Source organism: Trichomycterus rosablanca, chromosome 19 (genome assembly GCF_030014385.1).
Source record: "Trichomycterus rosablanca isolate fTriRos1 chromosome 19, fTriRos1.hap1, whole genome shotgun sequence".
NCBI classification, from domain to species: Eukaryota; Metazoa; Chordata; class Actinopteri; order Siluriformes; family Trichomycteridae; genus Trichomycterus; species Trichomycterus rosablanca.
In genome coordinates, this window is record NC_086006.1 from 20,264,784 (window position 1) to 20,279,639 (window position 14,856).

A 14,856-nucleotide genomic window follows, 5' to 3' on the forward strand; every position below is an offset into this window, starting at 1 on the left:
ATGTTGCCTAGCAACACTGTTACTCGAACTATTTTGCGTCGCGGAAGAATGCTTTATTGTAAGTTTATACACGATAAATACATTTATGAATTAAACATTGTTGTATTTATTATATTTTTTGTTGACCGCCGTTTTATAAAAGCAATAAGCCACTCGAGACCGTGCATTACTGTTATGATTTTAGCACGGGGAAAGAAGTTTTAGGCACTCCGCTTTACGTCGTGCCAAAAACGTCATCCCCGTGCTAAAATCACATTATAAAACGGATAGTTCCGGTCCTAAAATCTGATTGGCTGAGCCGCGTTCGAAGCCGTTGTAAAATCCCCGATAAACGCACACCTAGGACCACCTCACATCATTCCATATTAATACGCCACTGAAAATAAAAAGTTAATGTTATTTTCGCCCTCATGTTGCCTAGCAACACTGTTAATCGAACTATTTTGCGTCGCGGAAGAATGCTTTATTGTAAGTTTATACACAATAAATACATTTATGAATTAAACATTGTTGTATTTATTATATTTTATGTTGACCGCCGTTTTATAAAAGCAATAAGCCACTCGAGACCGTGCATTACTGTTATGATTTTATCACAGTAATGCACGGCCTCTCGTGGCTTATTGCTTTAGTAATGCACGGCCTCTCGTGGCTTATTGCTTTAATAAGCCATGCATTTTCCCTGCCTTACTACTTAACTATTCTTTGTTATTTTACCTTTTATGTCCCATTATAAACACATGACTTTTTAAACAAGAGAAAACATTTTTTTTGGAAAAAATTTAGCAGTTGACCTTATGGTAATTAAATTGAATTGAACAATTTAGTGCATATAATTAGAAACTATTTAACCAGGAATTTTATCATTTTTAACATATATTTTGTATTTAAAGGTCATGTGGTCATGATGTCTATTATATTTAAAACACTTTCTATTACTATTTTGATTGACCTTTAGCAGTAAATGTTATAATGTACAATTAAAATTAGTAATAGTCTTGCATGTATTTTTAAAATAAGAAATTTTATAATAATGACACAGCAGGTAGCATATGTGCAAAATAAAAAGTCCTGGGGCCCTGGATTTAAACAACACAGCATTCACAAGGGTTTCCTTGAGGTTTTTTTTACCTTTCAAAAATTCTTATTTTCTTTGAGGAGTGGAATATTTTAGATTGCAATTGTACATTGTGCACATATGCATTTGCATACATTTTCATAATGATACACTGTTTTATTGAGGTAGTCAGTAAGTTTGTTGGGAAATACATTGTATGTCCACAAAACAACTACATATATATGTATATACATACGTACATGAATAAACTTAATCACAACAGTTGATAAGCTGTTATCAACAGGACTATCCTAAATGTACTATGAAAGTTAGGAGAGGTCCTGGTATAAAAATTTAGTCAAACATATTCTTGCTTATTTTATTAAATTGTATTGTTATCATATACATAAATTACACTTGCATGATAAAATCTTCAGCTTAGGAAGCTACAGTGCTACCTAGCAAATTTATTTGTTTGCAGAGCTAACAATATTAACATTACCACAGGCATTACGGGCATTCCAGCATTCATTTTAGTCTTACTGTGTTGAGAGATGTTTCTCATAAACCTTAGAACAGAACAGCAAAAAATAAGCTTGCAAACTAGTTAAGGCGCTTATCTGTCTAATAATTTTTTTTCTGCTGAATAATCATTTTGTATGTCATATAAATGGTTCAGTTTTGGAACTGTTTACATTACATAATTCTACACAATGTCATCTTTACATTGATAACATGCCTATGTGTTTTTTGCTTTCATTATGTAAATAAATTTTTACATTGTAGCAGTTCGGACTTTGGCTTTTGTCTTGTTTGGATGTTCTAATGTACTGAAAAATATTATTATTTTATTTATTTTCCATCCAGTAAACAACAGAATACTGTTTATAGTGAAGAGAAACAAGCATTTATATACTGTTGTTTTTGTTATTTAATATACAGTGGATATATCTACTTATCTATTTGACTATTCGTTATTAATATACACTGTCTGGCCAAAAAAAAGGTCACCACCTGGATTTAACTAAGCAAATAGAGCCTCCCATTGGACAATTACTGCATGGTTGATTATGTTTCAGCTGGCAACAAGTTATTTAACCCTAACTGATGCAGTGAGTAGCTTCTCATTTGTTAAACAACCATGTTGAAAGACACATCCTGTGGTCGTGGAAAAGATGTTAATCTGTTTCAGAAGGGTCAAATTATTGGCATGCAGATTGCTGAAACTACTAAAATCGGGTTAAGAACTGTCCAGCCCATTATTAAAAAGTGGAAGGACTGTGGGGAAACATCATCTTCGAGGAAGGAATGTGATCAGTAAAAAATATTGAATGATCGTGATTGGCGATCACTTAAACATTTGGTGAAATCAAATCGTAGAAAAACTACAGTAGAACTCAGGGATATGTTTAATAGTGAAAGTAAGAGCATTTCCACAAGCACAATGCAAAGGGAACTCAAGGGATTGGGACTAAACAGCTGTGTAGCCTTAAGAAAACCACTTGTCAGAGAGGCTAACAGGCAAAAAATGGCTTCAATTTGCTAGGGAGCATAAAGATTGGACTCTGGAGCAATGGAAGAAGGTCATGTGGTCTGATGAGTCCAGATTTACCCTGTTCCAGAATGATGGGCGCATCAGGGTAAGAAGAGAGGCGGCTGAAGTGATGCACCCATCATGCCTAGTGCCTACCATACAAGCCTGTGGGGGCAGTGCTATGATCTGGGGTTGCTGCAGTTGGTCAGGTCTAGGTTCAGCAACATCATGTGCCCAAAGAATGAGGTCAGCTGACTACCTGAATATACTGAACGACCAGGTTATTCCATCAATGGATTTTTTTCTTCCCTGATGGCACGGGCATATTCCAAGATGACAGTGCCAGGATTCATCGGGCTCAAATTGTGAAAGAGTGGTTCAGGGAGCATGAGACATCATTTTCACACATGGATTGGCCACCACAGAGTCCAGACCTGAACCCCATTGAGAATCTTTGGGATGTGCTGGAGAAGACTTTGCGCAGTGGTCCAAATCTCCCATCATCAATACAAGATCTTGGGGAAAAATTAATGCAACTCTGGACAGAAATAAATGTTGTGACATTGCAGAAGCTTGTGGAAATTATGCCACAGTGAATGCATGCCGTAATCAAAGCTAAAGGCGGTCCAACCAAATATCAGAGTGTGTGACCTTGTTTTTGACCAGGCAGTGTATCTACCACAGCAGCAGCTCTGTACTGTAATGCTCTACTGCTATATATACACAAACATATATCTACCTCAGCAGCAGCTCTGTACTGTAATGCTCTACTGCTATATATACACACAAATACTGTATATGTTTGTGTATATACAGTGTATCACAAAAGTGAGTACACCCCTCACATTTCTGCAAATATTTTATTATATCTTTTCATGGGACAACACTATAGACATGAAACTTGGATATAACTTAGAGTAGTCAGTGTACAACTTGTATAGCAGTGTAGATTTACTGTCTTCTGAAAATAACTCAACACACAGCCATTAATGTCTAAATAGCTGGCAACATAAGTGAGTACACCCCACAGTGAACATGTCCAAATTGTGCCCAAATGTGTCGTTGTCCCTCCCTGGTGTCATGTGTCAAGGTCCCAGGTGTAAATGGGGAGCAGGGCTGTTAAATTTGGTGTTTTGGGTACAATTCTCTCATACTGGCCACTGGATATTCAACATGGCACCTCATGGCAAAGAACTCTCTGAGGATGTGAGAAATAGAATTGTTGCTCTCCACAAAGATGGCCTGGACTATAAGAAGATTGCTAACACCCTGAAACTGAGCTACAGCATGGTGGCCAAGGTCATACAGCGGTTTTTTCAGGACGGGTTCCACTCGGAACAGGCTTCGCCAGGGTCGACCAAAGAAGTTGAGTCCACGTGTTCGGCGTCATATCCAGAGGTTGGCTTTAAAAAATAGACACATGAGTGCTGCCAGCATTGCTGCAGAGGTTGAAGACGTGGGAGGTCAGCCTGTCAGTGCTCAGACCATACGCCGCACACTGCATCAAATCGGTCTGCATGGTCGTCATCCCAGAAGGAAGCTGACGCACAAGAAAGCCAGCAAACAGTTTGCTGAAGACAAGCAGTCCAAGAACATGGATTACTGGAATGCCCTGTGGTCTGACGAGACCAAGATAAACTTGTTTGGCTCAGATGGTGTCCAGCATGTGTGGCGGCGCCCTGGTGAGAAGTACCAAGACAACTGTATCTTGCCTACAGTCAAGCATGGTGGTGGTAGCATCATGGTCTTGGGCTGCATGAGTGTTGCCGGCACTGGGGAGCTGCAGTTCATTGAGGGAAACATGAATTCCAACATGTACTGTGACATTCTAAAACAGAGCATGATCCCCTCCCTTCGAAAACTGGGCCTCATGGCAGTTTTCCAACAGGATAACGACCCCAAACACAACCTCCAAGATGACAACTGCCTTGCTGAGGAAGCTGAAGGTAAAGGTGATGGACTAAACCCAATTAAGCACCTGTGGCGCATCCTCAAGTGGAAGGTGGAGGAGTTCAAGGTGTCTAACATCCACCAGCTCCGTGATGTCATCATGGAGGAGTGGAAGAGGATTCCAGTAGCAACCTGTGCAGCTCTGGTAAATTCCATGCCCAGGAGGGTTAAGGCAGTGCTGGATAATAATGGTGGTCACACAAAATATTGACACTTTGGGCACAATTTGGACATGTTCACTGTGGGGTGTACTCACTTATGTTACCAGCTATTTAGACATTAATGGCTGTGTGTTGAGTTATTTTCAGAAGACAGTAAATCTACACTGCTATACAAGTTGTACACTGACTACTCTAAGTTATATCCAAGTTTTATTTCTATAGTGTTGTCCCATGAAAAGATATAATAAAATATTTGCAGAAATGTGAGGGGTGTACTCACTTTTGTGATACACTGTATATATAGCAGTAGAGCATTACAGTACAGAGCTGCTGCTGCTGTGGTAGATAAAAATGCCGCTGGCCTTTTGTGAGCGCGCTCAGCCAATCAGCACTGAGCGCCGTTGCTCCCCTTTCTGTCCAATTCTGACCTTGAGGCAGAGAAATAAAAGGGGGTCAGTCTGCACCCCTCAGGCCAAGCCGAGCCGCTCAGAACCCTCGACAGGTCAGTACTCATGTGCATGCCCAAAATCACTGCGCAGTTAAAAACTATCGTCTTGTGTGTGAACCAGAGTAATTCTGTTTTATAGTCTAAATAACGACGTTTCAGAATCTGACATTAACTATTTTCTGACGGTAAAGTGACTTTGTGCGTGTTTATATTGTGGATCTGTGTAATTATAGCTAATCTTGTACTTTAATCTGGTGCAGGTGTGAAACATGACCAGATCAGGACTCTTTACTACATCCAGCTATCCGGTACTTATTCCAGTTTATCGGAGCTTAACGGACCTGGAGCAGCATGACGCGCATGCGCACACTTTTCACGGTACTGTCCATAAACCTGCTACTTCAGCATCGCTTATTGTTTAAAAAGTTTCTTTGTTGAAATTAAGAGGATTTTTAAGTTTACTTAATACGGGTGCTTTAACTATTGTGTCTTTAACTACTGTGGGTAAATAACAAAAGTAGATTATTTACGTGTTGAGTAAAGTACCCACTACTAATATCTAAATAAGAGTAATGCTAGCTTTATATTAAATAAGTCAAAGTAACCTACAAGAAATATACTAAGTTATAATACATAAGTATTAAAACAACTATGACTTTTAAATAGGCCTAGTAAAACATTTAAACCAGTTTTAAAGACATAAAGATTTTATTTCATTTTGCATTTTTGCAAGGAGAAAATAATACAGTAAAATGTTTTTTAAAGAATCATGTTAAAGTTACAAGAAATAGTATAAAGCATTATTTTATAAACGCTTATAACTAAAAACAAAGATTATGAAAATTAATACACATAAAAATAGTTCTGGAACTGTATGAAATTGGTGCACTGTTATTTCTTGATAATAGTAATTACTATCGTAATGAATGTGGAAATTAAAAATGATTTACTTTTGATTATGAATACTATATTAATAATATTTTTCTGAAAAGTTTCAGTAACAAAGTATTTGTAATTTTAATACATAACTAATCAATTCATAAAGCATTATTCTAAGTGGATTTGACCTGCATTTCTGAATCTGCAGTCATTTTAACAATGTATTGCTATTTTTATGGAGTTTTAAAATTTCAACATCAGAAAATGCCAAAATTAAAGTTTAACAACAATATGAACATGAACCATAATCAGGTCATATTACAAGGCAACACATTTCTACCAGCAAAATCATGTATAAAAAGTTTAATATTTATACACTCTGCAACGGTCATTTGGGATCTTCTCTTAAAATCGCACTATTGTGTTTAAGTGAACATTTATGAAAAAAAATTGCTTTTCCTTATTTGCAATATGTGAATATTTTAAGTGCTCATTGCAATTTAATTAAACATTATTTAGAAATTTACTCAATTACTCAGTTTAACAGTTAACATGCTTTCCGTAATGGTGTGGTGATAAAAACTAAATTTGCTTAATTATTTTAAAGCAAAATATTAGCTACAAATATATATAACCACAAAAATGCATGTCATTGAGCCAATTGGTGATGACGGCTACATCCAAAGCAAAATTATTAAATGGTAAATTTTATGTAAGAAAGCAAAAGAAAAAAATTTGTTCAATAGTTTTATATTGATCCAGATGGAATCTGTAACTCTGCAACAGATCAATAGTATTTTGGTATTTTCTCTGGATATTTCCTGTAAATGATAATGACATCCAGCCAATAAACCAATCACATTGTTTCAGTCTACCCAGTTCTCGTCTACAGTTTCTGTTTTCATTAAAAAAAAAACAATGCTTGTAAACACTGTGCTCTAATTACCCAGTGACTCACCTTAATGTTTAAATTCACATAGGGTATGAAAAAGAACCACACCAAGAACAACATCCTGGACATGAAGGCGTTTGGAAATGATACAACTCTAAGGAATAACAACTTGTCCGGCTTGGTGTGAGTCAACAATGAACAAGATCTTGGTGACAGAAGACACTGTGGACTTTCATTGACTTTGGCTTGGAGCTACAGGCCACCAATGATCTTAATGAAAGGTGGGCTTTTTAAAAAAAATTGTTTAAACTAAAACCACTAAAATATATTTTATAAATATTAAGTTACTAAAGGTTGGGAAGCTGTTCCAATGATTTTTAGAGAAGAATGTATAAGCATGTGCAGCGCATTACATAACTGTTTAAAGTGTTTTTGATGACACTGAAACAAAATGTAGACTGAAAAAAAAACAGTAGGTTGGGTATTGAAATGAGCTATCGAGTTTTTTAATTAAAAAAGTATATCAGGAATGTTATTGCATTGCGTCCGGTGATTCTGGTAATGCTGACCAGGATAAAGCGGTTTCCAATAATATCATTCATTTATGGGAAATGTGTCATTTTAATTGAAGGTATGCATATAGATGGCAGGCAAATTCAAAACACAGCATAGCATCTTAGTAAAGTGCTGGGCCACCGATACTTACCAAAAGAGCTTCAATGCACCATGAAATAGATTTTAGATGTCTGAAATGCCACCCACACCATAACAGAGCAGTGGTTCCGTAAGATACGAGCGTTCAGGCCTCTGCCTGACCTTTGGTGAACACTACACATGCAACAAAACACTGGTCAGTTGAGTAGATTGAAGATCCTGCTATATGTGCCCCAATAATTAATGTAGATGTTTAGATTTGGATTTTTGTCGCGTTTTATGTAGTATTTTTGTCTAAAAGTATCTCCACGTACTTTAACTGGTATATTCAGGAAAAATCTTCGTGCCATGCTTGTATGTTCAATTAATGCTTATTTTACACAAGGCTTATGTGAGAAGTATTAATCTCTCTCTCAGCAGGAGCAGAGTCAATGTCAGCACATTAGATTAAATCATTACAGCTTCATAAGGTGGGTTCAAACAGCCATTAAACTGAATATAGAATGCCAAAGTATATGCAGCTAAGTAATAATGAGTGGCAGTTGTAAAGTGACAAGGCAATATAATGGCATGGCTGAGTAAATGTTATGTTGCTATATTAGAACCGAGTGCTTTCTATAGATAAATGGGTCCACAGTTCCCACAGTGATGTTGGAGCACGAGGCAGTTAAGACTTGCAGTGATGTTTAGGTAATTTGACCCATGAACATCACTTTAAGTCTGTGCTGGCTCTACTCTCACCAGCAACACCAACAATGAGGTAAGAGTTCATAGTCCATGCCAAGGTCTTGAAAGTGTTGCTTTACCTCCTCCTATTACCACCTACTGCATATTGCATATTGTCTGAATATCAGTAAAGCCAATCATTGTTCTAATTTGGCATACTATTTAGTAGAGTTGTATGCAAAGATAATGTTCTATTTTAAGCAATTATGTAAGTCTGGTTTGTAGGGTTTGCCAAATACCATCAATATAAATGTCAATCTATTTTGACAGGTTTGGCTATTATTAAATGAACTGCTGGCAATATGAGGGTGCAATAAAAAAACTCCCATGTATATCTGAGTTATTTATATATAGCTTTTTCGTTTGTTTGTAATGTATCTAAAAATAACAAATAATATTTTCCCACCATGTGACATGTAAATCAAAAGTTATTTAAGCTTTATTGCTATATTAAAAAAATACTGTATTTTAATGAGGGTTTGTGTGTAAAGGCATTTCTAGGTCCACATTCGTTGGCATTTAGAATTTAAAAACTAATAATGACTGGGATTGGATTTGGGAATGGGATTTCAGAGGTGCTGTCGGCCAGTCAGGCGACTACATACAGACACGATTAGCCTTGAGGCCCGCAATAGATTCTGCCATTTTGTCTGAAGTGTGTTACTGCATTACCACAGTGAGTCTGGTTTCCCCACCACAACCCTGACCAGGATAAAGCTATGAGAAAACATGGAAAAGAATGAATGAAAATGAAATGAAAAATTAATAAATAGATTAAAAAAAAACATTGTACAGAAATAATGTAATTGTTTATAATCACCAGTACTGCAGAAAAGCATATGCTTGCATATTATCTCTTGATTTTTCCTATATCAAGTAAATATTTAACAAATGCATTTGTTAATATTGGAAACCTGTTGCTTTGTCAATTACAGAATTCTGAGCCATCCTGCCATTCCTGAGAGCCCCTAATGGACTTTAACCATATCCAAGGTCAGAAAAATAAATGTTTTTTTAAATAAAAGTTTTAGATACTGGCTGCAGAAATTAAACTATAGTCAGAATTGTTACACCAACAGTGCAGGCCAGCAGCTTTTTCTATTCTTAAACTGTATGCCAGGCGGCTGTGTAGTAATTCCAATTTATTTTTGAATGTATGGCTGCATGGCTGTGATGTTTCTAAATCTATGTAAAGAATGCATGGAGAAGTCTGGCCTGTGGCATGGCGTGTGGCTGGCGTGTGTCGCCACGCACACAAAGATATGGTTGTGTGTGGCCTCTGTGGAAAAAGCCTGTTAAACCCTTTCAACCCCAAATAGCCTGGACAAAAGCAGGTGTGGAGGTGGGTCATGTGGTGGCTCAAAGAAACCCAGTGCCAGTTGTTCAGTATTTTTTCCTTGTACGCACCGCCCCTTCTCTGTTATAAATAACATCCATCTATTCCCCGTCTGCCTCACCCCTTTGTCAGAAAGGGTAGCTGTACACGTTGCTGAGATGCCAGCCCAGGTGATTGAGGATTAAGTCCTGTTGTTTTACCAGCAAGCTTGCTTGCAGATAATCAGTGACCTCTGTGCACCCTCTGTCTGACTGTTCCTGGTGGTAATGCCATAGCAGATATGTAGAATTGATTTACTCTCTAGGCATGTTCAATGTCAGTAGCAGCTTACTGATATAGAACACAAGACACAATGGTGCGTGCTGCTCAGACCCTATTTGGTGCTGGCCTTGCTGAGCTAATTTAGAACAATCAGGCCAGTGAGTTTAACCATCAAAGCAGAGGCAGTTGTCCTAACATTTGTACTCAACCAAAAAGAAATGTAATATGTTTAATGTTTTGCTAATATATTAATTGTGTTAATAAATGTAGTTACACCCAATGTACCTATTACATAACATCAGTAATTTCTATTTATTTCAAAATGCTAAAAGACTCTACATAAGAAAAAGTACTTAAAGAAAAACACTTGAGGATGAAACCCTACGTCATTTAGTTGTGGCCATATTGTGGCTATAAGTGGCATATATAGCAGGAATAAAAAAAGCTGTTACTGCTTGCATTACTATTTTTCCTACCACATATTAAAAGGTATTCAACATTAAGAAACTATGATTTCCTACATTATTTATGTTATTTATTTACCATTTATCCTGGTCAGGGTTGAGGCAGGTCTGGTTTCACCATGAAACACTGGGTACAAGGCAGGAATACCTTGTACGGAACACCAGTCCATCATAGGGCTTAGGCAACTATTACAAAATTACATAGCCAATCATGTCTGTAAAGATGTCTGGGTGGCCAATAGCACCACCGAGATTTGAACCCAGAGTCTAGAGGTGGCAGCCTATCTAGCAATGGTGGGCTAGCGTAATAGACCTCAGATGCAGATAGCAGTCGGAAATAAAATAAAAAAATATATATTTTTCTATATGTCCCACTATTCACTGCTGAATTGGTTTTAGGATGACAGACATTTTAATATGCAGGTGATGTTATACGATATTAGAAATATTACCTTTTACTCCAATTGATTGACTGGTGGTTTCAGGAGCGGCAGAGCTTTTCTTGATTAAAATCCATAAAAGATTCACCCATAAGTTTGAAAGAGAAAATGTCAATACACATACAGATCTAGGACTTTTGCACCAAACGTTTTCCTAAAAAACATGGAATCATAATGACAAAATAATGTGATCATAAAAAAAGTAGGAAGAAATTTCTCAGTTTGTTGGTGTTTCACTTGCAGGAGCAAATTAATCTGGCGGATACAGAGGACCGATTCAACTTTAACACAGCTACGAACAGGTGAAGAGGAAAATGAAGGAACTTATGAAAAATCTTACAAGATGAAGAAGTAAAACATAAAGAATCGACTGGACTTGTAATCAGAAGGTTGCCGGTTCAAGCCCCACCGCTGCCAAGTTGCCACTGTTGGGACCCAGAGCAAGGCCCTTAACCCTCAATTGCGCTAAACTGTGTTCAGTCATAATTGTAAGTCGCTTTGGATAAAGGCGTCTGCTAAAATGCCGAAAATGTAAATGTAAATGTAAATGAATCTTAATTCAGCAAAACATGGAAGCAGAAGAGATTCACACCATCAACGCAACAAATGAAAATCAATACTAGAAAGCCTGATGTATCAGCTTTGGTTCTCATATGTTTTCCTTCAGGGTCCTGAAGTTACAACCCAACACATTAATTAGTACATAATTACATCAGGACTAGCATTTTAATTGTTGAATAATGATTTTAATTATTTATTGATGTACAGGCATACCTTTATTTATTGTTTTAAAAGGCCTATTTACTTGAATTGGTAAAAGTAAAATATGTAAATTGTTTAGATATTAATGCTACAAAAATGTCTGAATTGTACCTGGTTTTATTCTAAAAGATGCTGCCAATAATTTGTAGTATTTTACATAACAAGTAAATATATATACACATACAAGTCAACCAAAGCTTGGTTAAGGACAGTCCTGGAATATCCGGTAGTGGTTTTTCACTTGATTTAAATCCCACAGAACAGAAAAGAACACGGTTGCAAAAGCCATCAAACCTCTATGAGCTGAAAGCTTTTGCACTGAAAGAATGGATGAAGGTTTCACAAAAGAGGCATCAGAAACTTGTTAGCACTTACCGAAAAGGTTATCAACGTACAAGGATGTAGGGCAGTGGTAGCTCAGCGGTTAAGATACCAGATTAGTGATCTGAAGTTGTTGGTTCACGCTCACCACCACCACGTTGACCCGTTGGACCCCTGAGCAAGACAACTGCCTGCATTTTATTCAGTCACAATTGTATGTTGCTTTGTATAAAAACATCTGCTAAATGCCAGAAAAGTAAAAGGATATTCCACTAAGTACTGAGGCTGGGGGTTGAATAATGGTGCACTTCCAACAACTGTCAACTTATCAAAATTGCTTGTATCAATAAATGTTCTGAGTTTAATTATTGTTGTTGTTTTTATATATATATATATATATATATATATATATATATATATATATATATATATATATATATATATATATATATATATATATATATATATACAGGGGTTGGACAAAATAACTGAAACACCTGTCATTTTAGTGTGGGAGGTTTCATGGCTAAATTGGACCAGTCTGGTGGCCAATCTTCATTAATTGCACATTGCACCAGTAAGAGCAGAGTGTGAAGGTTCAATTAGCAGGGTAAGAGCACAGTTTTGCTCAAAATATTGCAATGCACACAACATTATGGGTGACATACCAGAGTTCAAAAGAGGACAAATTGTTGGTGCACGTCTTGCTGGCGCATCTGTGACCAAGACAGCAAGTCTTTGTGATGTATCAAGAGCCACGGTATCCAGGGTAATGTCAGCATACCACCAAGAAGGACAAACCACATCCAACAGGATTAACTGTGGACGCAAGAGGAAGCTGTCTGAAAGGGATGTTCGGGTGCTAACCCGGATTGTATCCAAAAAACATAAAACCACGGCTGCCCAAATCACGGCAGAATTAAATGCACACCTCAACTCTCCTGTTTCCACCAGAACTGTCCGTCGGGAGCTCCACAGGGTCAATATACACGGCCGGGCTGCTATAGCCAAACCTTTGGTCACTTGTGCCAATGCCAAACGTCGGTTTCAATGGTGCAAGGAGTGCAAATCTTGGGCTGTGGACAATGTGAAACATGTATTGTTCTCTGATGAGTCCACCTTTACTGTTTTCCCCACATCCGGGAGAGTTACGGTGTGGAGAAGCCCCAAAGAAGCGTACCACCCAGACTGTTGCATGCCCAGAGTGAAGCATGGGGGTGGATCAGTGATTGTTTGGGCTGCCATATCATGGCATTCCATTGGCCCAATACTTGTGCTAGATGGGCGCGTCACTGCCAAGGACTACCGAACCATTCTGGAGGACCATGTGCATCCAATGGCGGTGCCATGTATCAGGATGACAATGCACCAATACACACAGCAAGACTGGTGAAAGATTGGTTTGATGAACATGAAAGTGAAGTTGAACATCTCCCATGGCCTGCACAGTCACCAGATCTAAATATTATTGAGCCACTTTGGGGTGTTTTGGAGAAGCGAGTCAGGAAACGTTTTCCTCCACCAGCATCACGTAGTGACCTGGCCACTATCCTGCAAGAAGAATGGCTTAAAATCCCTCTGACCACTGTGCAGGACTTGTATATGTCATTTCCAAGACGAATTGACGCTGTATTGGCCGCAAAAGGAGGCCCTACACCATACTAATAAATTATTGTGGTCTAAAACCAGGTGTTTCAGTTATTTTGTCCAACCCCTGTATATGTACAGTGTATCACAAAAGTGAGTACACCCCTCACATTTCTGCAGATATTTAAGTATATCTTTTCATGAGACAACACTGACAAAATGACACTTTGACACAATGAAAAGTAGTCTGTGTGCAGCTTATATAACAGTGTAAATTTATTCTTCCCTCAAAATAACTCAATATACAGCCATTAATGTCTAAACCACCGGCAACAAAAGTGAGTACACCCCTTAGTGAAAGTTCCTGAAGTGTCAATATTTTGTGTGGCCACCATTATTTCCCAGAACTGCCTTAACTCTCCTGGGCATGGAGTTTACCAGAGCTTCACAGGTTGCCACTGGAATGCTTTTCCACTCCTCCATGACGACATCACGGAGCTGGCGGATATTCGAGACTTTGCGCTCCTCCACCTTCCGCTTGAGGATGCCCCAAAGATGTTCTATTGGGTTTAGATTCTGGAGACATGCTTGGCCAGTCCATCACCTTTACCCTCAGCCTCTTCAATAAAGCAGTGGTCGTCTTAGAGGTGTGTTTGGGGTCATTATCATGCTGGAACACTGCCCTGCGACCCAGTTTCCGGAGGGAGGGGATCATGCTCTGCTTCAGTATTTCACAGTACATATTGGAGTTCATGTGTCCCTCAATGAAATGTAACTCCCCAACACCTGCTGCACTCATGCAGCCCCAGACCATGGCATTCCCACCACCATGCTTGACTGTAGGCATGACACACTTATCTTTGTACTTCTCACCTGATTGCTGCCACACATGCTTGAGACCATCTGAACCAAACAAATTAATCTTGGTCTCATCAGACCATAGGACATGGTTCCAGTAATCCATGTCCTTTGTTGACATGTCTTCAGCAAACTGTTTGCGGGCTTTCTTGTGTAGAGACTTCAGAAGAGGCTTCCTTCTGGGGTGACAGCCATGCAGACCAATTTGATGTAGTGTGCGGCGTATGGTCTGAGCACTGGCAGGCTGACCCCCCACCTTTTCAATCTCTGCAGCAATGCTGACAGCACTCCTGCGCCTATCTTTCAAAGACAGCAGTTGGATGTGACGCTGAGCACGTGCACTCAGCTTCTTTGGACGACCAACGCGAGGTCTGTTCTGAGTGGACCCTGCTCTTTTAAAACGCTGGATGATCTTGGCCACTGTGCTGCAGCTCAATTTCTTCTTGTAGCCTTGGCCATCTTCATGTAGCGCAACAATTCGTCTTCTAAGATCCTCAGAGAGTTCTTTGCCATGAGGTGCCATGTT

General features: G+C 38.4%; 1 long non-coding RNA gene across 1 annotated transcript; it reads left to right on the plus strand.

Moving 5' to 3' along the window:
* The first annotated feature begins 7,116 nt into the window (after nt 1–7,116).
* LOC134333451 (uncharacterized) lies at nt 7,117–11,105 on the plus strand. Its single transcript, XR_010015384.1, has 3 exons — nt 7,117–7,202; nt 9,237–9,294; nt 11,046–11,105. It is a non-coding gene; the product is annotated as an uncharacterized LOC134333451 (long non-coding RNA).
* Nucleotides 11,106–14,856: the final 3,751 nt, after the last annotated feature.